The sequence below is a fragment of the Protopterus annectens genome, chromosome 13.part0, assembly GCF_019279795.1.
Source record: "Protopterus annectens isolate FY-2018-M chromosome 13.part0, PAN1.0, whole genome shotgun sequence".
Taxonomy (NCBI): Eukaryota; Metazoa; Chordata; order Ceratodontiformes; family Protopteridae; genus Protopterus; species Protopterus annectens.
This window is the reverse complement of record NC_056747.1, coordinates 1,195,945,986-1,195,967,325: the sequence shown is the minus strand read 5'-3', so window position 1 is coordinate 1,195,967,325 and position 21,340 is coordinate 1,195,945,986. Positions and strand designations below refer to the sequence as shown.

General features: G+C 41.5%; 1 protein-coding gene across 2 annotated transcripts in view; it reads left to right on the top strand.

Annotated features, from left to right (window-relative positions):
* Nucleotides 1-21,340, top strand: part of LIMD2 (LIM domain containing 2) — a 474,609-nt gene that overhangs the window by 105,193 nt on the left and 348,076 nt on the right. The window contains exon 1 of one of the 2 annotated variants that reach the window (XM_044055197.1): nucleotides 16,264-16,428. The exons of the other annotated variant lie outside the window; for it this stretch is intronic. The gene's annotated coding sequence lies outside the window, so the exon portion shown is untranslated. Of the gene's footprint in view, nucleotides 1-16,263; nucleotides 16,429-21,340 lie in introns of those variants that run through there. 2 annotated transcript variants of the gene reach the window in all.

Below are 21,340 nucleotides of genomic sequence, written 5' to 3'. Positions count from 1 at the left end.
AATGCAAGAAAAGAGTGCTCTGAAAATAAAACAAAATTAAACTGTGTATCAGGACAAAGAAACACCATACAACTAAAGACAGCATTGAAACAGACAGCAACATTTAAGGGGGTAAGTAAAAGAAGAAAGTGTGATTAAATGTAAAAGGGAAAAGAAAGACAGATTATTAATGAATACATTTATCATCCGCAAGGATTTAGATGATATGGCAGCTGCAGCCAGAGATTTAATGCCCTTTAAATTAGGAAAGGGAGAAGTATGATCTGATTATCATTTCAGGAGGATATTTAATATCGTAAAAAACTTCTCCAAAGCCAACTTCACACTTCTTAAGACAGAAGTGGCAAACGTCATGACACCCATGCAGATGGACAATAGAGGTATGACTGCCGAATCCTACACAAATGCACTTTATAAGCACTTACACGAGTGCATGGATCATGCTATCCCTAATAGAACCAAGATGTTATCCTCTAAAAAAAGGAAACCAATCTGGTGGACCTCTGCCATAAACAAACTCTTCCAGAGAAGAAAGAAACTGTTGCAAAAAAGAGTAAAATCCCATGACTGGAGGAACTCCCTGGTCAACCTCAGTAAGAAGCTGAGATCCCTCATAAAATCCTCCACAGCTAGTTACGAAAACAAAATTGCCACTGACTCTAAAAACAACCACAAAGCATTCTATAGCTATGTCAAGAATCTAAATGGGAACACTCAGATCTGCTCTGAGTTACAGCATAATGGCTCTAAATATACAGAACCAACTGATATTGCCAACATCCTAGCAGATAGGTTCAGTGCTAACTTTACCCCCCTCTCACCCCCTAGAGGGCCCATCTCTATACCTGAAGAATGCAAAGTTCCTATAATCACGGCTGCACAGGTAAAAAACACACTCTCCAAAGCCAAGAACACAGCATCCATGGGACCTGACAATATCCCAGGCTGCATTCTACACGAACTACAGAATGAACTGGCACCCTACCTAAGTACCATGTTCAATCATAGCCTCACCTCAGGCTTTGTACCCACTGAATGGCACATCGTGACAGTTATCCCACTCCACAAAGGGGGAGGCACGACGGACCCCGGGAACTACCGCCCCATTAGTCTGATGAGCCTGGTCTGCAAGGCCATGGAACGTATCATCGTGGAACTCATAAACAAAGACATTGGTAATCTCCAAACTCTGGACCCTACACAGTTTGGATTTGTAAAAGGCAGATCATGTCTCCTAAACCTGATTGACTTCTTTGAAGCAGTCACCAAAGCCATAGATCAGGGTAAAATGGTTCACACAGCTTATCTAGATCTCGCCAAGGCTTTCGACACCATCCCCCACTCTGGAATTATAGATAAGCTCACTAAACTAGGTATAAATCCCTATGTCACAAGAGGGGTTGCCAACTGGCTCACGGACAGAACCCACACTGTGAAAGTAGCTGATTCCAAATCCAACATCAGACCAGTGACAAGTGGAGTACCACAGAGTTCAGTCCTGGGTCCTCTCCTGTTTGGTATCTACTTCTCTGAAAGTGCAGGCCAACACAGAAGGTCTTTGGCTAACAAAGTTTGCAGATGACTGAAACTAGGAGCCATAATCGAAACTCCTAATGATGTGGACAAACTACAAAAGGGCCTCAATGAGACAGATACCTGGTGTCAAAGCCATGGCCTGAAGCTCAATGCCAAAAAGTGTATTGTCATCCCCTTTGGTAAAAACTCTGTACCCATGAACTACTACATAGCTGGTAGTCTACTTAATGCCGAAAATGTGATGAGACCTTGGGACACAGGTGGACAGTAGTCTCTCCTTTGATAATCACATCGCCACAGTGGTCAGGAAATCCTTCTACATGGCTCATCTCATCACAAAAGGATTCTCATCCAGAAAAAAAGAGGTCATTGTTCCCCTCTACTCATCACTCATTAGACCCATTATAGAGTACAACGCCCCTTTTGGTATGTACCTCACAAGACATCTACAACAACTGGAAAGACCACAGAAATACCTCACAAAGAGGATTACTGGCCTCAAATATATGCCCTAATCAGACCGTCTCAAAAAACTACAGCTTTACTCCATCGCATATTGCCTACTCAGGGGCGATCTCTGCCTAACATACAAAGCTATGTCAAACCCAGAGCTGTTGGACATGCTCCAGTTAAAGAAATCCCAATCCTTCCGAGCTACATGCTCTGGGGACCTTAACCTTGTCACCACAATAAACAGAACATGCTGGAGGGATAGATTCCTGTCCCAGAGACTTCCCATACTCTGGAACAGACTACCTATATATGTCAAACAGAGCTCCTCATTAGCACTCTTCAAGAAAAATCTTGATGATTGGATGGGAAATGGGAAATTCACCGTGGGGATCACTTCTGTGGCTCTGCTCGACAGGGGCACAGGAAAATAATTTTCTTGGGTGGCGAAAGCCAGGGTACATTTTTTGGCTAGGCTTGTATGGGCCCTAGGGCCGATAGCCTAGTACCTACCTATGAACCTATATAATTAATAACTTTAAAGAAAGATGATGAATCTCCATAATCGGTTTTGGCTTTTACCATCTGTAATGATTGTGAATATATGTGAAGGCTGCCAACCTAGCTAGATAGAATTTTGTAGATAATTCTGTTATTTGTAAATATTAGTATAAGCCGAAATGTGAAAAGACTGTATTGGATATTGAACTGCAAAAAATGTAACAACAGTGCACTCTGCTGTAAGAAAGCTGATAATTCAAGCATTTTATGACTGTTTTGATCTCAGGGCTCAGAGCCATGGTGTCTGAACCAGCAGATTATTTCTATTGTTTTGAGACTAGAGTTAATTGCTACATTTTGCATATATAATGTCTTTAATTGCTGTAGTTTCCTGACCAGGTGCACGTTTACTAAGAAATGTTAATGTAGAGTTTCTTTTAGCCTGGGAAACCAGAGAATTGTTAAGAATGATGTAATCTAAAATGAGTCCACAGGATGTATTATCAATTTAAAGGACTTTCTCAGAGACAGGGGGAGAGCGGACTGCATCTGTCTTCAGAACTGACCACTCACAAGCACTTGCTTTGCTCTGTCTGTATGTAAGTAGGATCTTAGACTTTAGTGTCTCTCCTAGAAATAGATAGAAAATAGTGTTTAGTCTAGCTGTTTTCTAGACTTATGTCAGACTATTCTACAGTATTATTTTAAGCATTTGCCTGTGATCTCTGAACTCTTGACTACCACTGTGTAGTAAGAAGATTTGTCTTGTGTTCTTATTTATTAAATATTTTTAAAATTTTCAACTGTGGCTGTTTTGTGTAGAAGTAATTTAAGCTCTAGAGTATATTGCATGTAAACAGTGATACTGCACAAAGCCATATCAAATAAGCCTTGCTGCTCAGTCACAGTTACCGTTTGGATAATAATAATATTGCACAGTAACAATTGGACACCGTTTGGTAAGGGCCTTTGTAGTAGCTGATAAGTAAGGGTCCTGGTGGCAGTGATTACTACCTTATAGCCTGGACAGAAGGGGCACAGCTAGTGAACCTGTGCCAGCCTTCCCCAGGAGTGTCTGTGTGGTTGTATATAAATCATATCTCAAAGTGTGTGTGTGTGTGTGTGTGTGTGTGTGTGTGTGTGTGTGTGTGTGTGTGTGTGTGTGTGTGTGTGTGTGTGTGTGTGTGTGTGTGTGAGCTACTTGGACAGGGACACAAAGCACTAGTTGGACAGAAAGAGTGTTAGGAGGACTTGGCTTGGGACTCTGGCTAAAGACCCCACTCTATAGCTGTGCCAGTGGGGAGTCTTACTGGGGATCTGGAGAGAAAGGGAGAAACCAGCCCCAGACTGACTATGATCTCTTTGTGCTTTTAAGGGAAAATGTACTTTACTGTGTGTGTATTTGTTATCCTTCCCAATATGGATGCCCCTCACTGGTGTTAGTGGTGAGGATTGAGGCTCCTTGATTACTGGGCCAGTACATGGGTGTCACATATTAATTGTTTGGCAGTGGTGGGACTTTCACACAACATATTCATTGGTTGGCAATTGGCTTGTAGTGATGTGGATAGTGAATTCCTGTAGCTTGTGTACAGTGATCACTGAAGGTGTTTTTGCACTCTAAATCAGCCATACAGAGAATATTCAGAGTTCAGATCACAATTGTTTTATTTCTTTTGTTAGCTTAGTTAGTCAGGGAGAGCAGGCAAGCATGTCAGCAGAGGAGTATGGCAACCTGTCGAGGAGCCATTTGGCTGAGATGTGCCAGGCTAAGGGACTGGTGAATGGAAACCTGACTAAGGCAGACATGATTGCAGCTTTGGTCACAGCTGCATCAAAAAACAGCAATCAGGTGGGTGATCAGACTGGTCGTGGAGATGTACAACACTCAGAGAATGAACAGCTCAACCTCTCTGCAGTGGACTTAAAATTCATCTGGAGCTAAAGAGACTTGAGTTGGAGGCCAGGCATTTGGAAACAGAAGCGGCAGACAGAGTGAGATGTCTGCAGGCTGAGGAGAATGAGAAACTGCTATGCCTGGAAGCTGAGGAGATGGAAAGGCAGAGGCAGCATGAAAAGGAGATGCTGACTCTTTGCCAGAGTCATGGAGGTAATGGGGAAGGGAGTAACTGGACTCCAGAAGCACAAAAGGACAGTAAATTTCTTCCACAGTTTACAGAGGGGGATAATTTTGATAGTTTCATTCATATGTTTGAGAGGGTATGTAAACAGTATGATGTTGACCAAAGGCTCTCGGTACAGTTCCTGACCCCTTACTCCATGGTAAAGCTGTAACTATTTTGTCCAAAATGTCTGACATTGTTTTAATTATACTGTTGTTAAGAACTGTTTGTTAAAATTTTTTAAGCTAACACCTGAAACTTATAGGAAAAAGTTTTGTGAGCATAGACGCAAGGCAGATGAAAGTGTGTGTGAATATGTTGCTGAACTGAGCACTTATTTTCATAGGTGGGTGAATGGATGTCAGGTCACCACTTTAGAAGGGCTGGCAGGCCTTTTGGTGATGCCTGAGGACATGATCTGGTTAGCTGATTTACAATGTGCTACTTCAGAGGAGTTGGGAAAGAAGGGAGACCTATACCTAGCAAGCAGGGCATCCCTGCACAGGAAAGGGACACCCAGTACTTTTCATGGGTCTAAAGGTTCATAGGTTGGTACTAGGCTATCGACCCTAGGGCCTATATAAGCCTAGCCATAACAATTCCCTGGCTATTTCTTCCCACACTATTTACTTCCCTGTACCCCTGTCTAGCAGGGCGACTGACATGATCCCCGAGGTGAATTTCCTTTCTCCCATCCAATCATCAAGGTTTCTTTTGAAGAGGGCCAAAGAGGTGCTCTGCTTGACATGTATGGGCAGTCTATTCCAGAGTCTGGTGAGTCTCTGGGTCAGGAACCTATCCCTCCAGCGTATTTTGTTTATTGTGATGACAAGGTTTAGATCCCTGGAGTGTGTGGCTCTGACGGATTGGGATTTCTTTAAGTATAGCATGTCCAATAGCTCTGGGTTTGACGTGGCCTTGTATGTTAAGCAGAGATCACCTCGGAGTAGATGATATGTGACAGGGTATAGCTGGAGTTTTTTAAGGCAGTCATCATAGGGCATCTGCTTTAGGCCTGTGATTCTTTTAGTGAGGTATTTCTGCAGCCTTTCCAGTTGTTGCAGATGTCTTGAGAGGTACATACCAAATGGGACATTGTATTCTATAATGGGTCTAATGAGGGATGAGTACAGTGGGACAATGAACTCATTTTTTCTGGATAAAAAGCCCTTAGTGATGAGGTGTGCCACATAGAAGGATTTCCTGACTGTTGTGGCGATGTGGTTATTAAAGGTGAGACCACTGTCCACCTGTGCCCCTAAGTCTCTTATCACACTTTAGGTGTTTAGTGTACTGCCACCTATGTGGTAATTCATGGATACATGTTTTTTCCCAAAGGGGATAACTATACATTTCTTGACATTGAGCTTGAGCCCATGGCTCTTGCACCAAGCATCTGTTTCTGTAAGGCCCTTTTGTAGAGTATACACATCATTTGGGGATTCAATAATGGCTCCCAGTTTGCAGTCATCTGCGAACTTTGTTAGCCAGCATCCCTTAGTGTTGGCCTGTACTTCAGACAAGTAGATGCCAAACAAGAGAGGTCCCAGAACTGAACCCTGAGGTACTCCACTTGTCAATTATCTGGAGTTGGATTTGGATTCAGCTACTTTTACAGTGTGGGTTCTGTCAGTAAGCCAGTTGTTAACCCATCGAGTGATGTAGGGATTAATGCCCAGCTTAGTAAGTTTATTTATGATTCCAGAGTGGGTGATGGTGTCAAAGGCGTTGGCAAGGTCCAGATAGGCTGTCTGGACTGCCTTACCCTCGTCCATGGCTCTGGAGACTGATTCAAAGAAGTCATTCAGGTTCAGGAGACAAGATCGGCCTTTCACGAACCCAAACTGGGTGGGGTCCAGTGTTTTAAGGTTGTCAATGTCTTTGTTTATAAGTTCCATGATAATACATTCCATGGCCTTGCAGATCAGGCTCATCAGACTGATGGGGTGGTAGTTCCCGGGATCCAAGGTGGATCCCCTCTTGTGCAGTGCGATAACTGCAGCTGTGTGCCACTTAGTAGGCACGAAGCCTGAGGTGAAGGTATGATTAAACATGAGGTGCCAGTTTATTTTGTAGTTCATGTAGTACACAGCCCAGGATATCATTTGGTCCCATGGATGCTGTATTCTTAGCTTTGGAGAGTGCGTTTTTTACCTGTGTGGCCGTTATTACCAGAATTTGGCAATCTTCCGGTATTGAGATGGGCCATTTAGGGGGTGAGGGTGGGTGAAGTTGGCACTGAATCGATCTGCCAGGATATTGGCAATATCCTTGGGATCAGTATATTTAATGCCATTCTGTTGTAGCTCAGAGCAGATCTGAGCATTACCATTTAGATTCTTGACATAGTTATAGAATGCCTTGTGGTTGTCTTTGGAATCTTTGGCAATTTTATTTTCGTAACTAGCTTTGAAGGATTTTATGAGGGATCTCAGCTTCTTAATGAGGCTGGTAAGGGAGTTTTTTGCATCCTGGGATTTTCCTCTTCTGCAACAGTTTCTTCTTTTTGTTGTAAAGTTTGTTTATGGCAGGGGACCACCAGATTTGCTGCCTTTTTTTGGAGGAGAGCATCTTGGTTCTATTTGGGATGGCACGATTCATGCATGAGTGGATGTGCTCGTACAGTGTTTTAGTGTAGGACTCAGCAGTTGAACTTTCAGTTCTCATCTGCATGGGTGTCATGAAGTTTGTAACTTCTGACTTGACTGGCATGAAGTTGGCTTTGGAGAAGTTTTTTATGGAGGTTTCCTTACTGTGGGTTGGGGGGTGGGATGTGGATGTTAAGGGTGATTAGCTTATGGTCTGACCTGACCAATGAGGGTTGACCACAGGTGTGGTGCATCAATTTCCCATGTTGGTAATGACCAGGTCTAGGATATTGGAGCCCCTGGTGGGACTATGGATTGGTTGATCCAGGGCATTGGAATTTATGAATTCCAAGAACCGTTGGGCAAAGGTGTTGGTACAGGAGTAGTTTTCCCAGTTAATGGCAGGGTAGTTGAAATCACCCAGTATTAGGGTGTTTGGTTGTATATTAATCTTTTCCAGTATGTTTAGAAAGGTGTAGTGAGAATCTTGGGGCATGGTGGGGGATCTGTAGCAAGCTAAAATTTGGATTGCAGTCTTACCTAGTGTTAGTTGCACCTGGAGAAATTCAGACGCATTGTGTTGGGCATCTAACCTGGTGGTGTGAATAACCTTGGTGAATATGGAATAAGGAACCCATGGTGGGCAGCCCAAACTGCCACAACAGAATCTGATAGCAGCAGGGGAAGCCACTAGTCCAGGTTCACATCCAGGACCTAGGGTTAAATGTTCTGAATGCAACCAGTGAGACCATGTGGCATACCGATGTCCATGGAGGCAAGGTGGGGGAACAAAAGGTGAGAGAGCCAGTAAGTGGGAAAGACAAAAATGCAAATAGTAGGTTGTCTTGAGACAACAGCGGTACCGAACTACCATCCAGCAGATGTCCTAATAGGGAAGGTTTTTGATGAGGCAGTACCATGTATTTATGCAGTTACACGCTGTCAGGCTTTGAGACAAGAATGTGAGTCTGACAGCCTGGGGGAAACCCAGACAGGCTGCATATTTGCAGCCAGGACTAGTGAGGTGGTTACTTCAGGGAGGGAGCTACCCTGTAGAAGTGAGACTGAAGGTGAGCCACAGCTGCTTGTGGGTACTGATGTTCCCTTGGACAGAGTGACTGCAAAGGTAGAGGTGAGTACTAGTACCAGGGCTGACAGTGAGGCACCACTGTCAGAAGATGCCAGACTTCCTGTGGAAGGGGAGCTGGGAAGGCTTAACAAAGAGACCCTACATTGCAAGGCTTGAGGAAGGTAGCTAGTGAGGCACCTGATTCTCAAGGGAAGGGGGAATCTGTATACTGGGACAAATGGTTACTGTATAGAAAGTGGACCCCTTAGGGAGGGCTAAAAGGTGAGAGGATACAACAGTTGGTAGTGCCTAGAGCTTACCATCTGGCACTTCTAGCCATAGTCCATGATACTCCCTTTGCAGGTCATATGGGCATAAAACATACAAAGAGATGTATTATGCAGAGCTTCTATTGGCCTGGAATTTCCAGAGATGTAACAGGATACTGCAGGACCTGTGAGCAGTGCCAAAAGGTAGACAAGGCAGGAGACAAGGTGAGAGCTCCTTTGATGCCTTTGCCTGTGATTGAGGAGCTATTTCAGAGGGTAGCTATGGATATATTGTGGGGCCTCTGAGTACCCCAAGTTCCACAGGGAAAATGTATATCCTAGTGGTAGTAGATTATGCTACAAGATACCCTGAGGCAATGGCTTTGTCCTCCTCTGAGGCAGAAAAGGTGACAAATGCTTTGTTAGAGATTTTCAGCAGGGTAGGTTTCCCAAAAGACATACTGACTGACAGAGGTGCCAATTTCATGTCAGAATTGCTGGCTTGTTTGTGGAAGTACTGAGGGGTGAAGCACCTGAAGACCACCCCCAGACTAATGGTCTTGTTCAGAGGTTAAACTCTACACTGAAGTCCATGCTACGGGCATTTGCAGACCAGTTTAAGAGGGAGTGGGACAAATATTTGCCCCATCTGTTGTTTGCTTACAGAGAGGTTCCCCAGGAATCCACAGGTTTTTCACCCTTTGAGTTGCTGTATGGACATAGGGTAAGAGGACCTCTAGAGTTAATTCGAGATGAGTGGGAGGGTGAGGGTGAATCTCACCAGGAGTCTGTTGTGGCATATATCCTAAACCTCAGGACAAGGCTCAGGGAACTCATGGGCTTGGCCCAGGAGAATCTGGCAGAAGCCCAACAACAGAAAAAGGTCTGGTATGACAGGAATGCTTGAGCTAGAGCGTATGCTGTAGGGCAGCAGGTAATGGTTCTCATTCCTGTCAAACACAGCAAGTTGCAAGCAGCTTGGGTGGGACCCTACAAGGTGGTAAGAAAGGTAAGTGATGTTAACTACATGGTAGAACTGCTAGGCAGGAGACAGGAGCACAAACTGTACCATGTTAACATGATGAAACCTTACCATGATAGGGATGCCCTTGTGCTGAGTATTTGCAGTAGATTGCAGGAGGAGTCTGAGGGAAATCTGGTGACTGATCTCCTCAGTGACGCTCGGACTGACACCTCAGTGGAAGGGGTAGCAATGTCACAGCAGCTATCTCCTGCCTAGGTTCACAAAATCTGAGCAGTGTTACAGGAGTTTGGGGACATGTTCACTGGAAAACCAGGGTGCACCCACCTGGTGGGTACAGGACCCCAAAGGCCTATTAGGCAGGCCCCTTATAGGGTGCCTGAGAGAGTCAAACAGACTCTGAGGGAGGAGATACAGGAGATGCTGGAACTAGGGGTAATTCAAGAGTCCAACAGTCCCTGGGCCACCCCAGTGGTGCTGTTGCCAAAGAAGGATGGCAGCACCAGGTTCTGTGTGGACTACAGAAAATTAAATAGTCACACAGAGTCAGATGCTTGCCCCATGCCTTGGACAGATGAGACCCTAGAGCAGCTGGGTGTGGCTAAGTATCTTACAACCATTGATCTTACCAAGTGTTACTGGCAGGTGCCCTTGACTCCCAGTGCTAGAGAGAAGTCAGCCTTTGTGACTCCTTTTGGCTTGTATGATTTCACAAAGATGCCCTTTGGGATGAAAAATGCCCCAACAACTTTCCAGAGACTGGTAGATCATATCCTAGCAGGAGCAGGAGGGTTTGCCCTTGCTTACCTAGATGATATTGGCATCTACAGACATTCCTGGCAAGAGCGCCTTCAACATGTCAGGGAGGTGCTGGGAAGACTACAGATGGCAGGGTTGACCATTAAGCCCAGCAAATGTCAGGTGGGTATGGCAGATGTCTCTTACCTGGGACACAGAGTGGGGAATCAGGTGGGTATGGCAGATGTCTCTTACCTGGGACACAGCGTGGGGAGTGGTAAGATCAGGCCAGAACCTGCCAAAGTAGAAGCCATTCAGGCCTGGCTTGCACCTGTTACCAAAATGCAGGTGAGGGCATTCTTAGGGACATTGGGTACTACAGAAAGTTTGTTCCCAGTTATAGTATCATAGCTGCTCCCCTCACATACCTGACAAGGAAGAACAGGCCAGATAAGGTAGTGTAGACCACAGCATGTGTGCAGGCATTCCAGAAGCTTAAATAAGCTTTGTGAAGACCCCCTGTGTTAGCCAGTCCAGAATGTGTTGTGCAGGTGGATGCTTCAAACCATGGGATGGCAGCTGTACTCAGCCAGATTTCTTCAGAGGGAGAAGAGCACCCAGTAGTTTATCTCAGTCTTAGGCTCCAACCCAGGGAGGAATGCTATGCAGCTATAGAAAAAGAATGTCTAGCCATAGTGTGGGCACTGCAGAAACTTCAGCCTTATCTGTATGGAAGAAAATTCACTGTAGTGATAGATCACAATCCCCTAACATGGTTAAACAGAGCCAGCCAGCAAAATGCCAAGTTGCTAAGATGGTGCTTAGGGTTGCAAGCATATGATATGTCAGTGCAGTACTGCAGTGGGAATAGCAATGCCAATGCAGGTGCGCTCTCAAGACAGGTAATGGGGTAAGCTATACTCAGATAGACCTAACCCTCTCAAACAACGCTTCTCAAGGGTCACTTGAAAAACTAGCTTGAGTTCTCCGGGGAGGAAGATATGTGAAGGCTGCCAGCCTAGCTAGATAGAATTTTGTAGATAATTCTGTCATTTGGAAATATTAATATAAGCCACAGGCTTGTTCTCTTAAATGTGAAAAGAATGTATTGGAAGTTGAACTGCAAAAATGTAACAACAGTGCGGTCTGCTGTAAGAAAGCTAATAAGTCGAGCATTTTATGACTGTTTTGATCTCAGAGCTTGGAGCCATGGTGTCTGAACCTGCAGATTCTTTCTATTGTTTTGAAACTAGAGTTAATTGCTAGATTTTACATATATAATGTCTTTAATTGCTGTAGTTTTCTGACCAGGTGCAAGCTTACTAAGAAATGTTACTGTAGAGTTTCTGTTAGCCTGGGAAACCAGAAAATTGTTCAGAATTATGTAATCTAAAATGAGTCAGAAGGACATATTATCAATTTAAAGGACTTTCTCAGAGACAGAGGGAGAGCAGTTTGCATTTGTCTTCGGAAATGATCACTCACTAGCACTTGCTTTGCTCTGTCTGTATGTAAGTAGGATCTTGGACTTTAGTGTCTCTCCTAGAAATAGATAGAAAATAATAAGTTTAGTCTAGCTGTTTTCTATATTTATGTCAGTCTATTCTACAATATTATTTTAAGAATTTTCCTGTGATCTCTGAACTCTTGACTAGCACTGTGTAGTAAGAAGATTTGTCTTGAGTTCTTATTATGTATTAAATATTTTTAAACCTTTCAACTGTGGCTGTTTTGTGTAGAAGTCATTAGAGTACATTGGATGTATATAGTGATACTGTACAAAGCCGCTACAAATAAGCCTTGCTGCTCAGTCACACTTACCATTTGGATAATAATATTGCACAGTAATAATTGGACACCCTTTGGTAAGGGCCTTTTTAGTAGCTGATAAGTAAGGGTCCTGGTGCCAGTGATTACTACCTTATAGCCTGGACAGAAGGGGCGCAGCTAGTGAACCTGTGCCAGCCTTCACCTGGAGTGTCTGTGTGGTTGTATATAAATAATATCTCAAAGTGTGTGCATGTGTGTGTGTGTGTGTGTGTGTGTGTGTGTGTGTGTGTGTGTGTGTGTGTGTGTGTGTGTGTGTGTGTGTGTGTGTGTGTGTGTCAGCTTCTTGGGCAGGGACCAAAGCACTGGTTGAACAGAGACAGTGCTAGGTGGACTTAGCTTGGGACCCTGGCTAAGGACCCCATTGTATAGATGTGCCAGTGGAGAGTCTTATTGGGGATCTGGAGAGAAAGGGAGAAACCAGACCCAGACTGACTGTGATCTCTGTGTGCTCTTAAGGGAAATTGTACTTTACTGTGTTGTGTATTTGTTATCCTTCCCAATGTAGATGCCTCTCACTGGTGTTAGTGGTGAGGATTGAGGCTCCTTGATTACTGGGCCACTGCACGGACGTCACAATGATTATAATTAGAAGAACTAAAATTTTTGGAAGATGGAACTTTCTTTTCCCAAATATGCCTATTTATGTGTGTGTTGGGGATACATATGTCTGCATTGTTTTTCAGTACTAATACACATTTGCATTTTTGCTGAATTCATATGCCAAGTCTGAGATAGCCATTTCTTGAAATATTTACTGTTATCCAATGTGTAATGATCTCAGACTTGGTATACATATATATATATATATATATATATATATATATATATATATATATATATATATATATATATTATTTGCTTTTCTCCTGCATTTTTGGTCCTTTTATCAGTGTGTCAGCACTTGGCATTATAACTGTTGACACTGCAAAATGATACCACTGTCATGTATCAGAATTTTTGCTTCTAGGGTTTTTGGTTTTTCTTTGGTAAAAAAAACAAGCAATCTTTTTGTGGGAGCAAGCCCTCCAGTACATTCCCTCTCAGTTTAATATAATCAGCTCTGAGGGCATTACATTTCAGGGTTATGTCAAAAAATCTAACTGCAGTGACAGTGATGTCATTTGAGGAACTTACCCTTCAGCCAGGCACTTTTATTTCAGCACTTGGCTGTCATGCAATGCTGCTGAGGCTGATGGACCAGAAGTGACCAGTTGTGTGAATGCTGACTGACTGTACAGGTTGGCTAAGCATTCTTACTATCTGCAGTTTTTATTTGACTGTTAAAGCCTTTTATTGTGTGGATTCATAACTGGTACCTCTCAGCTGTACAGATTTTCACAGAATGGCCTCTTATCTTTGGTCCATTTTTCATAAAAGTGTAGTATTCTGGCAAATTAGTGGCAAATCATTAAAACATTGAAGTTAGAAAACAATGACAGACATTTGATTTTCAGACTTCATATCTGTCAGAAAATTCGTGCTAATGTAAAACCTGTTTTTCTATCAACTTTCTAAGTTTGTAAGAGCAATATTTAAAAACTGTCCCTATTTCCTTGCTTTTGTACCACTTTTATTTATGGCTTTGTCCAGATTTCTTGCTCTAAGAGGTTGAGAGGTATGTATTTTTAGATAAATTCTTTACATTAATACTGATTGTGCAATACTGATGCTCTATGCAGTATTATTATTTCTCATTGCAGTTAGGACACAAAATAATAGCAGTATTTTATATGAAGTTGCAAAAGTTAGTAGCTCTCATTAAACAGAGTGCAGTGTCTGTGGTATGATAGTACATGGGTGCAATCGTGATGGTTGTACACCAGTTTAATGAACACACCTCCCACCCAAACTGTGCATGTTTCTCTGGATACCATGTCTCCCCTGAAATCAAGCCATGCCTAGTGGAACTAACCAAGTGAATAAAATGTAAACAAATAAGTAAATAAAATGAATATGTCTAACTAGCCTCAGCATACTATAACAAGTTATAGTTTTCAAATAACAGTAACAATATATCCAGCGTTTGTGCATATGAAGTACAGAGCACCCCCAAAACTGTACTCCCGTGGGCCATTGTATAATAACAGAATAAAACACAAAGGACAAGCCAGAGACATGTTGACCAGAAAAAGACTTTGCATTTTTAGGAGTAAGGAATTTCTGAAGAGTCAGTCCACCTAACTGCTTCAGAAAGAATAGCGAAAACACAAGTATTACTGTAGTACATAATTCATCATGCCAAGGGCAGAAATGTATAATTATTGTACAGGATCAACAGTCTGCGGTTAACGTCTAAGAAAGCTCTTCTTCAATGTTTTGTTGTAAAGGACACGTTGGAGAAGAAACATTAGTCCTATTTCTTCGCAGGATAAGACATAGTCATACATCTCAACTATCCACATTTTTTGCAGAATGTCCAGATTTTTGCCTCATGTTTTTGTCTGTTCCTCAATAAATAATGTGGTTATCTGTCAAATTACTTAAGATTGAAGTCACTAAATAATGACAGACATTTTGAGTTTCAGACTCCATAACCTTCAGAAAATGCATGCCAATACAAAATGGGTTATTCTAGCAACTTTCTAAGTTTAGAAAAGCAATAATTAAAGTCTGTCCCTAATTTTGAGCCTTTGTCCATCCATTATTTTGGCTTTGTTCTGATTTCTTGAGCTAAAAGGTTGAGAGTTATGGACATACTTAGATAAAAGAGTAAATCAGTGCAGTCTTAATGGGGAATTCTATATTAACTGAGGCCAAGGAAAACAGTTACTCAGGCATGAGAGAAATGCATAGAAAATAATGTAGTTATTACATAGATTATACATACATTGAGTCATGGTAAAAAAAGAGTAGTAAGCTGGGATGCAGCACAGTGAAGCACGCTGTACTGGTTATGAATAGCTCAGTGTTCGTACCTCTCAACCTCTCAGTGCAAGAAATCAGGACAAAGACAGAAATAATGGGGACCAGAAGCCTAAAAATAGGGACAGACTTTAAATATTACTCCTATAAACTTAGAAAGTTGCTAGTATAACACGTTTTGAATTATTATGCATTTTTTGAAGGATACGAAGTCTGAAACTCAAATGTATGTCATTATTTAGTTTTATTTAAGTACTTCAGTTCTTAATGATTTGCCAGAAAACCACACATTTTATGAGGAATAGACCAAAAAATATGATGCAAAAATCTGGATATTCTGTGAAAATCTGTACAGTTGAGAAGTATGTCAGTGCTTGACCACACTAAGATTTTCAGTGTAAAAATGATTTTAACAAAAGGCAACTAGGACTCTGCATATCCCTTCAGCTTAGCATGCAGAGCGGAGGGCAGTTATCATTGGCAGCTAAGGGTTACCACTTCCACTATCTCCACTTCCACTTGCCTTATAATACTGAGCAATTTCACTTGTTATCAAATAATAGATAAAAATATATGAGTCTTATAGTGAGGTTTTAAATGCTGCCGCCATTGCATTTCATATATATTATGCCTATATGGAGCTAATTGCGTTCCTGGAGCATGTTGCATGAAAAGGCTGATTTGTTAAATCTTATTCAAAGAGCCTTAGGTATATCCATTAGGTAGGGTCACTAGGCAGGAATTCCTGGCTAGTTTGAGCTACCTGATAGGTGCAACCCCCCCCCCCCCCACACACACACACACACACACACGCCAACTCAGTCCAGCCTTCTGAAGGTTCCTGGGCTTGAACCCTGCACCCTGGTAATAACATAAAAAAAAGAATTGTGTCTGTGCATCAGTGTTCTAGCTGCTGCTTGTTCAAGCACACTATATGGGAGTAGGGATGAAGATAAAAGTCAGCTGGATGCGTAAAACTTGTTCATAACTTACATCTGTAACCTTTATAATGTCTGCTATTTTGCCGTTACATCTGTCTTTCCTTTTCCTTTCACTATTTTTATTGAACATCAATCTTTAAATGAATGGTGTATTTAGTTTTCATATAGCTAGAGCTAAACTATCCAACATGCAGTCCAGGGTGACTATTTTTTATTCATTCCCCTGTCTTTAGAAGAACAAATTATATTAATTTGTTTCGATGCACAGGAAGAACTGGACGGTTGTCTTGTTTGAGAGCAGCTTCTTGCTACACAAAAGAGCTCAGCTTTGTAAATTGTAAGTGGCTGCTGAGCCAATCACAGACAGCATTCTGTTGATAAAAGAACTAAGATTCGGCTCCAGAGAACACACACAGGAAGCAGCTCCTTCAGCTGAGAAGAGTAGCAAAATAAAGGAAGCTGTACAGAAAAATAATCAAAAGAAAAAGCGAACATTGTACCTTTGTGAACACTTTTATTACCTTCAGCCAGGGCATGCGGTGAGTGATTGTGATTTGCAAATTCTAGATTTTATTACGTGGATGATTTGCTTAACCAACTTGCTTTCTCTTTTGTGGCAGAGTGTATTTATAAAGGCTAGGGGAACTTGCATTTTTTGAATTATGTACGGGCAAAGAAAAGGCTAAAACACTTTGTGGTGGAGTGGAAGGGCTTATTTTAATGATGCATCAAATTTAAAGGTGTGTACATCAATGTGATATCAAGTGTGGTAGACTCCTTCCAGCTGGAACAAGTAAAAAGCATTTATCTTGAATGGAATTCATCCGAAGACTCGGGTATATTTTGGTGACATGAATTGTGTTTTGCTGACAATGTTTTAGAGATTTGCATGCACATATATGCTCTTAGGGCATTTGAAGACACCAAGTTGCATTTGAAAAGTATATTTACATCATATATGGGAATGAGTGAAAAGTAAAGTAATGCAGAAGGCAGCTGTAACATAGTATATAAAAAGCCATCATCATTAGTTCAGAATTGTCTGAACTGTACTGCTTGTGGTGACAGAAGACGTGAGGAAGTAAATATTTGCAAACTTATTCTAGAGTGCATTAGGACATGCAAAGTGCAGCAGAGCATTTCAGAACACACTGGACGCCTTCTGGGTGAATTACTGTACTGTAATAAACATTCATGACATGCTTCTCAGTAGAAAGAGAATAAACATGATTCGGAACTGTCATGACATTTTGTAAACAGATGCTTAGTTTTGACTTCACTTTGTTTTCTGCTTTGTACCACTTTATCTTTACCAGTATGTTATGCTTCTTTCTGCACAGTACATAACTTTAATTCTGGTTAAATCCATAAGTAACATCTCTGCTACCGCTTCTTTTCAAAGTGCTGACTGGAACATATAGCTTGAATCCACTGATCAGGATGTGCTACAGCTCCCATTATGTGCCATGCTAATCTGGTTCCTAGGAGAGAAGAGAGTACTTTAGCTCTTCTTTTAAAAGGGCATTAGTATGTTTTAGTGTGTGTGTGTGTGTGTGTGTGTGTGTGTGTGTGTGTGTGTGTGTGTGTGTGTGTGTGTGTGTGTTTACCTATCAATCTCTATCTATAATATATAGATAGATAGATACAGATATAGATATAGCTGTAGAGAGAGATCTAGATATTTGCCACCTGGCCCCTTCTGATGTTGTCATACAGATGCCAGTGATACTTGATATTTTTATAGTTTTCATGTAGCTGGTGGTTTCCACCTGGCCCCTTCTGATGTTGTCATACAGATGCCAGTGATACTTGATATTTTATAGTTTTCATGTAGCTGTTGGTTTCCACCTGGCCCCTTCTGATGTTGTCATACAGATGCCAGTGATACTTGATATTTTTATAGTTTTCATGTAGCTGGTGGTTTCCACCTGGCCCCTTCTGATGTTGTCATACAGATGCCAGTGATACTTGATATTTTTATAGTTTTCATGTAGCTGGTGGTTTCCACCTGGCCCCTTCTGATGTTGTCATACAGATGCCAGTGATACTTGATATTTTTATAGTTTTCATGTAGCTGGTGGTTTGGGTAAAGCTTGTGTAAAGTTTACTGCTTACTTATTTCCCCTGGGCTCCACATAGCAGAAACAGCCTTCACCTCCCCACCCCCACCCTTACACAAAGAACATAAGACTGTGTTGCATCCTGTGAGTGCAGAGATGCATTTGATGGCTTTTGGTTGTACTGCATGTAGTTACTGACTATAGGTTTCTAACCAAGTTTAAGATGAAGGGTGTACAATAGCTCCAGTGACCTTCCATATGTCATAGGTCTGACAAGCTGTGGGAGGTGCTGGACTAAGTAAGATACAAGGACCTGCTTAATAGTGAATATGCTGCTTGTGAATGTCCATAAAAAGAAAGCACTTCTTAAGCTTTTAGTAAAATTGTATATCTCTGTAGAATTGTTTGTTTCAGTCTTGCTGTGGTAATATCCAGGAAAACTGATAAAGAAATGACTGTGCACATTTTAGTACCCAGTTCTTCTGGAAGTGGATATGTTGAAACTTTTCTTTATTGCAGCAAAACGTAGTCAGAACATAGGTGATATCAGTTCACCACTCCAATATCTATAACGGTTGTAATATTATTTTATTGTTACATTTCTGCCATATGCCTTGTAAATAAATGTAAGACTGTGAATACATTTCTAATGCTGTTTTTACCTTTCCCCAAACACCTTATTCTCGTCACTTCCCATTTTCTTTGACCCACTGACACCTCCACTTCCCAACATTCAAGGGTAATAGGCGTGGATAATGAGGTTTGGGAATATCAGGCCTTTATCCTGTTTTGACTCAAGACACCTTCTATCTTCTGCACCGTATTCCTCCCCTTACTGATGGGCAGGAGTAGTGTAATGTCTCAGCCATAGTGCAGGTGTGCACTTCTGCATACCTGCTGTGCCAAACAAAAGAGCATTGGAGTCCTTGACAGGTTGACACTTCTAAATCTTATTATTTGTCTCATGCAGAACCAGACATACACCTATTGTCTAACTCACAGCTGTTACTCCTGAAAAGGAGTTGTATCCATACCTCTCAACCTCTTAAAGCAAGAAATCTGGACAAAATCATTAATAAAAGTGGGACAAAGGCCCAAAAATAGGGACAATTTTTAAATATTGCTCTTACAAACTTAGAAAGTTGTTAGAATAAGAGGTTTTGCATTAGCATGAATTTTCTGAAGGGTATGAACTCTGAAACTAAATGTCTGTCATTATTTTTTAGCTTCAGTCTTTAATGATTTGCCACTAATTTGCCAGAAAAAAACGACCAAAAATATGAGGCAAAAATCTGGACATTCTGCGAAAATCTGTTCAGTTGAGAGGTATCAGTCCATTCCCCTGTATAAATAAGTTGGCATCACTCACTCATTTTCATTCCTCCACAGCCAATTTCTCCAGTGTTGAGCAAACATGGATCATCTGGGCCATAGACAGGACTTGATCTCTGTGTGTCACAAAGGCAGATGAGACTAATATTATTTTGGTTTCCCCTGTTCTAAGCATTTGAGACAGCTACCTATCACCCTGGCGTTAACTGACTAAAATACTTTCCATTTTTCTGTTTCATTATTTTTTCTTTCTACTGTGTGAGTGTTGGGATGAGGTGGGGTTTGGGGGATCTTTAAGGTGATATTTGTTTCCTTCTTCAAGGAAGTGTCAATATTTTGCATGCTGTTTCCTCTTGTAGTCACTCTAAGGGGTATGGTGTGGATGTGAGCTAAAATGTCACAAAATATCCATTTGATTGGTCTATTTTTGATGTATTTGCTTAGTTTTAGGAATCAACCATGCAGGCTTTTTTCATTCATAATCTAGTTACACGATCTAAGACTGAAGAAGACACAAAAACAAAACAATGCCACTTTTCTAAAAGCAGAAAAAAATAAATAAAATAAACAAAAAACCTAAGAGCTTCATTTATACCTTCAAACTGTGGGTATATTCCTGCAGCAAAGGGTTTAACAAGCAATCAGAGCAACAAAAAGTCCTGATCTTTTGCGTACTTTCTTTGGAGAGGTGGAGCCTAGGTAAAGAAAGCTTTCACAAAAACTGTCATCTTAGCTGGATGTGAGGAACAGCTGCTTTGGGTACATATGGGTTCTGTGACAAGTGGACATTACGGTCATGTAGTTGCTACACAGTGCTTTCCGCACCATTGTTATTAGGGACATATTTGAAAGTTATGTTGAGATTTCAAAGCTACCAATCTGCAGGCCAGCATTTTAAATCACTAGGTGTACCACCTAAGACCACTCTGTACCTCAAAGATAGAAACATTCAAAGGATCCCCAGTACCTTCCCTTTTGGGGTCTTCATTTCTAATGGCCTGCCATCGTGATGCAAACTTTGGTTATCAGAAAGGTGGCTGAATAGCTATCGGTTAGTGTAGTGCTACCAAAAGCAGTACTACCAGAAGCAGTACTACCAAAAACAGTACTACCAGAAGCATTACTACCAAAAGCAGTACTACCAAAAGCAGTACTTCCAGAAGCAGTACTACCAAAAGTATTACTACCAAAAGCAGTACTACCAGAAGCATTACTACCAAAAGCAGTACTTCCAGAAGCATTACTACCAAAAGCAGTACTAGCAGAAGCATTACTACCAAAAGCAGTAGTACCAGAAACATTACTACCAAAAGCAGTACTAGCAAAAGCAGAGTACAAAAAGCAGTATTAACAAAATCAGTATTACCAAAACCAGTGTTACTAAAATCAGTACTACGAAAAGCAGTATTGCCAAAAGCATAATACAGATTAAAATATACATCAGAAGCCTGATGGAGAATTCGGTAAGGCACCTGGGGATAATGGAAATCCAGTCCTTATTCAGAACACAGCTCCATTTGGAAATGGTTTAATTTCAGGAATACGGGGCATAATGTGCACTCATCCTTCTGTTCTTTACAGCAAATAGCAATCAGAACACTGTTGACATCAATCACACAGTCCAGTTTTAAAGGGTGAACTTAGAAGCTGAGGGGAGTGAACAGGCATTTCCCTAATGTAACAGTGAGTTGAAGGGTAGATCTGGGACTTTAAACATACAAAATAAAAGCTTTATGGTTTTAAAAACCAGGAACAAACAAATCTGTTTCAGAAAGATGACCCTGATAAGGAGAGATTTTAACTGGCAGACAGTTTCCAGATGACTGTAAACCAAGGTAGCATGCAATACAGATGACAAAGAAAAAATAACAATGGGCTTCTCAAATTATCGTATTGAATCGACCCCACAGCTATTATGAGGAAAGAGTAGGTAAGCTAAACAAGCACAAATGCTGAAAATCAAAACTTATGGGGGGAAAAAACTTTTAAATATTACCCCTCCTCACCACACACACACACACACACACACACACACACACACACACACACACACACACAC